Source organism: Ixodes scapularis, unplaced genomic scaffold (genome assembly GCF_016920785.2).
Source record: "Ixodes scapularis isolate PalLabHiFi unplaced genomic scaffold, ASM1692078v2 PGA_scaffold1__304_contigs__length_218370807, whole genome shotgun sequence".
Lineage (NCBI taxonomy): Eukaryota > Metazoa > Arthropoda > Arachnida > Ixodida > Ixodidae > Ixodes > Ixodes scapularis.
In genome coordinates, this window is record NW_024609846.1 from 182,530,583 (window position 1) to 182,537,530 (window position 6,948).

At 52.0% G+C, this 6,948-nt stretch overlaps 1 pseudogene; it reads right to left on the reverse strand.

Moving 5' to 3' along the window:
* Positions 1-1,822: 1,822 nt before the first annotated feature.
* Positions 1,823-3,854, reverse strand: LOC115331828 (annotated as a pseudogene).
* Between the last annotated feature and the right edge of the window lie 3,094 nt (positions 3,855-6,948).

Consider the following 6,948-nt stretch of genomic DNA (forward strand, 5'->3'; position numbering starts at 1 on the left):
CTGAATTGTCATCAGCGATCGGGCAATTCGATCAACATATTGAACAACAGAATCATTATTTTCTAGCACAGCAATTTGAATCAGTATAATATGATATAAATAAAATAAATCTGGTTCATTTTATTTCTGTAAAATAGCGTGCTTTTGTTGTTGTTGTTGTTGTTTTTTTTTCACTCTGTAGTAGACGTTCTCGAATGCCCTTCACATTTCCATTAGTTTTTTTTTTCTTTTAGAAATTGTTTGCGTTTTTTTTTTGTAATCTGGTCAGGACTGCAAATCTCTTAACCAATGGCAATTCATGGCACACAGGCCATCGACCATGACCAACAGTAATCCTGACTTGTCCACAAAACAGTGTGACAATGCGCGCATTTAGTACAGGCCGCGGCCGCAGCGTTTCGACACTCTATGACTGCGCGACGAGTAAAGGTGTTTTTGTTTAAGGTACCTGCGTATCAATCGAAAGCATGCAAAGCGCGGCGATGTTATCTGGTCCTCACCTTACAGACCCTACTCACAATCGGCCCTCGCGGGATTTCGTCACTACGTTTCACCTTAAAGTCTAGACGGATCCGACGCTATGAGCGGATGGTACCAACGAGACAGTATCAAAAACGCACCATCGTGGTGTTCGGCATGTTTCTACAGATGTTCTATTATCGCTGAACCAATCATAAACAGAAAAGGCCCAGTGACTTTGTTTTTGTCACTGTTTGATTTGTCCCATTAGCTTGTGGCGTCGGCTGCGACCACTGGGGCTGGATGGCGCATAGCTGCTCTCCGAGCCTGGCGCAAGTGAAGCCACCGGAAGTCAATGCTTGTCCCGGAAGTCGGGCATGTGCTGGGCTGCCTTCAGTTGCAAAAAAAAGCAAGGTCCTTGCTTTTTTGTGCCTTTGATTATGTTTTAATACTCCCGTTTTGAATAAAATCCTGAGAATAAGGCATCGAATAACTTCCCAGGAGACTTCTCTGGTCCGCATGCGCTGTTACTTCGCAACAAGTAGGCTCTCTTGGGGTGACAAGAAAAAACCCAGCACACTGAGCGCAGTTTGAACCAGCACTCGGAAGAGTTGAAAAGCCTGTCAAGCGCTCGCTTCCGGGACAAGCCGCTTACTTCCAATGGCTTCATACCTGTCTGCTAAATGCACCATCCAGCCCCCTATAGTGGTGATCAGTGGCGCCGGCTCCCAGCACTGCTAATGGGCTATCTATAGTCGTTTACAAGCCAAGAAGGTAGCGGCAAATGCCCCTCAAAGGGAATCTTGTAACCCTTCGCGCACCAATCGCGTCCCGTTGTTTCCGTCACGTCACGACCTGCCCGAACCAATCTTGTTCTGGCATATAAATATTTTCAACATGGCTGCCGGGCAGATTTTCCACGACTCCAGTATCTTGCAGCAATTATTCTGTTTTTTAATGCGGTTTTTCACTTACCTGAGCATACGTCGCTAAGTCGTAACCGCGTCCACTTTTATTCGCAATAGGTTCTGGGCGACTGCGTGAGAATCCAGCAATAGCATTGCCATCGAAAATTTTGATGCGGGAGTAAGGCCTAGCATCGTACATACGTCGAATGCCGTCTGCTTCTCTGCCTCAGGTTGCGCCTCAACATCGTGACGGCATAGGCTTTTCTTCGCAGTGGTTTCCGTGGAGCGACGTTAAAATGCAGCGGTCACCAAACTCTTCTTTATAAGATTGATTGATTGAAAACACGTTTATTGACCTTATATTGCGCGGAGCGCACTGCGGAGGTCAGTTAGAAGGAGGATAAGGGATTAGGAAGCGGGGCCAAGGAAGAGGAGAGGAGGAGGAGGGCAACACTTCATGGCTTCAAGGCCTTCGTCGACGAGGGAGGGGGAGGCCGTATCCTGTTGGCTGTAGCCGGAAGGAGCCGGTCCCCCACTGGAGGCGCAGTTGGGTCTTTTATGAAGGTGAGTAGTGCCTCCCAGAGCTCCAGAGCATGCTTGGGGGATATGGTGGTGTCTGGACATGCCCAGGCGTTCAGGGATGCGGGTACTGGGGCGTTTGTGATGAGGTCCAAAGCCTGTTGTCGTGGAATATTATACAAAGGGCAAGACCACATGAGATGGACCAGGTCTGCCTTAGAATTGCAGTTCTTGCAGATGCCAGAGGCTGTGGAAGGTCCCGCCCCGTCGTTTCCGCGAAACCGCTGTAAGAGATGCGGTGTCAGTAGGGTCCCTGTCTGAATTTGCCGAATCATGACGGCTTCCCTACGAGAGAAATGTTGGGAGGGAATCTTAGGGATGGATAGCGGGTTAGCGGCCATGGAGAGGTAGGTGGCTCGCTGGGCTTTGGTAGAGCGCAAGTCGTGCCAAGGGTTGGCAATTTCCTTTGAGGGGTTGCCTAGAAATGAGCAAGAGGAGGGTCCCTTGGCCAGCGCGGAGAGGAGGTGTGCGCGCGCTAGTCTGTGGGCTTTCTCATTACCGGGTATGCCACAGTGGGCAGGGACCCATCGTATGATGAATTGATGGCCGGACGCTCTCAGAGATAAGACGGCCACCTTGAGCTCGTGTAAGGTAGGTCCGGTATATTTGGTGTCCGAGCATATGTGGTGTGCCGCTTGCGAGTCAGTATAAATGATGGGCGTGACTGGTGCGTCTTCCTTTGCCGTAAGAAGTGCGTCGCGCGCATAGTCCGTGATGGCTTGAAGCTCAGCTTGGGTGCTGAGCGGGGGCGTAGCCGTTGTGTGCAGGTATCGTGCCTGTGCTTCTGTGTTACAATTGTACCACGCCGTGGCATAGACAGCGCATTTGTGATCAGCTGACAGGGATGCATCGACGTAGATCACGTGGGTGCAATCGTCAAGCGAGCGAATGTACTTTAAGTGCCGTCTCTTGAGAGGGAGGCGCCTGCCGGTGCTCTGTATCGGCTGAGGTAGAGGAGTCCCGTCGGTGAGGACAATGTGTTCCCACGGCGGGGTCTGTTGTGGGAGTTCGGGCAGATCGTGCACGGCGTAGCCTAGGTTTGCAAGGATAGACCGGCCGGCTGGTGTTGTGCGAAGCCGTGCCTCCTGGATGTTGTAGTGCGCGGATACGAGTTCGCTGAGATCATTAATGCCCCCGCAACTCTTGAGCGCGTCTAGGCGTGTGTACCTGGGAAGGCCAGTAATCAGTCTTCGGGCCTCTTTGATAAGTCTTTCTAGAGCTAGCATCTGAGTCCAATTGACTGGATGATAGGGAAGACCATACAGGAGCCGTGAGACGACAAATGCCTGCACGAATTGCCTCATCTCGTGTTCGCGGACACCACGGGTGCGTGTTGAGATTCGTCGAAGGACGTGTAGGATCTTTTTTACTGATCCAGTCGTTTTCTGGAACCATGTGTTGGCTGTGCAATTTTCGTCGAGGTACATGCCCAGGATGCGAATGGCAGATTTCCTGGTGATGGGTTGGTCTCCGATAGAGAGGTTGTACATGTTCTTCTCGGCTCTCTTGGAGGGAGTACCACGGCCGCCGTGTATGACTAAGTATACAGTCTTCTCTGGGGATGTGCTGAGGCCAATTTCGGTTGCAAAACTGTAGATAATGTTTAGGGCATTTTGGAGTATGTCTTCCTGCTGGCCGATGGACCCGTCTGTTGCCCAAAGCGTGATGTCATCGGCATATATTGTATGACCTAGTCCAGGCACTGCATCAAGATGGTGTGGGAGGGTGTGCATCGCCAAGTTGAAGAGAGTCGGTGAGATAACTGACCCCTGCGGTACCCCTACTTTGTTGGCTCGCGTGGCACTAGTGGCTTGGTCTACCTGCACTTGAAAACAGCGACCTTTCCAAAAACGCGGCAATGAAGTTATATAGTCTTCCTTTTAGGCCGGCAGTTCTGGTTTGGGACATGATTGTGTTGTGCGGGACCCCGTCAAATGCCTTTTTAATGTCAACCCCAACGACAGCTCTCGGTTGAAGAAGTTGAAGAAGCGCGTCCTGTGTGGACAACCCCGCTCTGAACCCTATTTGCGTTGGGGCGAGAATGCCATTATTTTCCAAGTACCATGTAAGGCGCGTATTGACCATCCTCTCCATCGTTTTACATAGTCAGGATGTCAGCGATATAGGTCGGAGGTTGGCCAGGTTATGTGGTGGTTTCCCCGGTTTGGGAATTGGTTTCACCAGAGAGAAACGCCATGTGGGTGGAAGCTTTCCTTCATCCCAGATCCTGTTGATTTCCTCCAACAGAGCTTGTTTGTAGGTATCTGGGAGGTTTCTCAGTTGTGTCGTGGTGACTTGATCTGCCCCAGGTGCACTGTGTGTGTTGGCAGTGTTAAGAGCGTGATTAAGCTCAAAAAGGGTGAATGGTTGATTGTAGGATTCAAAGTCCTCCACGGGGTCGTCCCTTTCATAGGTGGTAGCGATGGGTTGAGAAGTGCTGGGAAAGAATTCAGAAGCGGCCCGTTCGGCTAGCTCCTGTGGGGTTATCGCTTCTTTAAAGGCCACCCGTCTGGCCCCATTGTAGGTCTTGGTTTGTCCAAGAAGGGACCGTAGTATACTCCAAACTCGGGGTGTAGACGTATTCCCGTTAAAGCCTTCACAGAGGGTCATCCATCTCTCAGATGCAAAGGCGGTGGTGTAGTCCTCTATTGTCTGTTGCGTGATCCTCAACTTGCGTTTGATAGAGCGTCTGCGCCCAAATTTGCGGTACTTGGCCAATAGGCGCAACCTGCGATTCCAGAGCGTTAGAAGGCGTTTGTCTGGGTCCGGATGATCATAGGGGACTTGTATTCGACGGGTGGCTTGTTGCTTGGCGTCTAATATTTGACCAGTTAGGTGTGCGATATCGCCGCTGGGAGATGTCTCCTCCAGCAGCTTTCGGTATTTGTCCCAGTGCGTCAAAAACGATGGTCTCGTGGCTGTGCGTGCACCTACCGCGCATCCCAGAGTGCGACGGATTTTTATCTTGATCACTATAGGGAAATGATCGCTTCCCATTAGGTCTTCGTGAAGGTGCCAGGTGACGCTGCGCGGGTGTGATGCCCAAGTCAGATCAGGGGTCGTGTCCGCCTGGCGAATAGATTGTCCAATCCGTGTGGGGTCATCGGGGGTGTTGATCAAACTAAGGTGGTAGTTTTGGGTATCAGCCATTACTTTGCGCCCCCTAGGACTGCATTTGTCGTAACCCCATGCTGTGTGCCTTGCGTTGAAGTCTCCACATAGGATTACCTGATCGCGAGGATAGAGACTTTGGAAATGCTGTATAAAACCGAGGTCAATAAGAGGCTTGTGCCCTTTGTTGCGGTTGTACTCCGGGCGTGCGTACAAGGAAAAAATTAAAACGGTGTGATCAGTCGTCAATTTGACCCTACACCCTACCGTAGTGGTGGCGCTAGTATTCCAGGGTTCAGTATCCAGTTGGACGTGGTCGAGCGTTCTTAATACGTATAGAGCCACGGATGTGGTCTGCCCGGGATCGCTATAAGACGGGTACCCTTCGTAACCCCGGAGTTTGAGTACTGGGCCATTTACTTCTTGAAGTGCGAGTATGGATGGTCCTTGTGTGGTGCCGTTACAATGAAATTGTGCTACTAGGTCAGCCTTTTTTTTTTTCGAAGTGTTCGACAATTCCATTGCACGACTGTAGCCCAGGGTGGGTGCCCGGTGGCGAGTGCGCTATTGGAGCGCTGGGCCATGTTGGCGGTTAATAGCAATTGATGAGGTTACCATAGAGGCGGCCGGAGCCGGTTGTGTGATGGGCGCCCCGAATGGGCTCGTACTGGAGAGCATGAGTCGTTCCATTAGGGTGCGGACACAAGTCTCAATGGCCCGGTCTATTGTCTTTTGCACGTGCTCCATTACGCGTTGTTCAAGTTGAGCAATGCGGCGCTCGAGCTGTGCCTCGAGGGTGATTTGTGTGCTGGGTGTTGTAGATGCTGAGATGCGTACAGCTGTTTTTGTCTGCGTCTCCTCACTGACTTGTGCCACCGGTTCCGGAATGCGCGGGGTTCGCGATTTTTGAGCATGTTTAGGATCTCTCCTTTGTGTCGTATTAATAGTCTGGGTTGCAGTGTCGGTGTTGGCCATCCGAACGGCGTCTGCAAACGTGAGTTTACGCTCTGCAGCTGTTGTAGTAGTTCCCTGAGCAGAGGTGCGGGGCCCTGTATAGAAACTTGTTGAGGTCGGAGTGGCGATGAGCCGTAGGCGTCGTAAGTCTCCCGCGCTTCCGGGCACTAGAGGTACGGTCGTATCGGTGTTGTTGCTTGACGCTTCAGTACGTTCGCCCGCGACGACGACGAGCGCTTGCACAGCGAGACATTCGCACCGCTCCGCTCACTTTGATCCTTTTTTAGCAATTTACTGGGCCTCCGGCCTCCAGCCTGGGGCCTAGACGACTACATGGACTCCCCAAGGCCTCCCGATTCACCCGTCATCACACCGCCGCCCGAGGACATGGACTTCCCGGCTCTCGAAGTCAATGAGGACAGCCCGGCAGAGCTCGACCTAGCAGGGAATATGGGCTTTGCCTTCCCGCCGCCCCTACTCCTCCTGTCACACTCCAACCCGTTTGCCCCACTGGCGACTCTTGAGAATGCTCAACAATCCGAAGGCAAGTCAGACGAACTTCTCCCTGCGTCCTGCATTGTTTCTACTGCACCCGAGGGGCAAAAACGGGCGCGTAGCACAGTTCAGGCCTCTACAGCCTCAAAGCGGTCCACCCAAGCCAGGACGTCCGCTCGCTCGGTACAGACAACTTCCTCTCGGGGAATGTACGGCAAAGACTCCTCCCACGATGAAGATGGGTATACTCTAGTCACCTATAGCCGCAAAAAACGCTACCCCTTGATGGCCGCAACGCCACTCACACAGACTCAGCCACCCGCACCGCGGCTGTCACGCCTAACAGTAATCCTCAGACCATGTCAACCCTGTAGAATCTTAGATGAGCCCTACATCAAGCTCGACGAGGCTCTTTCATCGCATTTACGCACCTCCCTGGCCC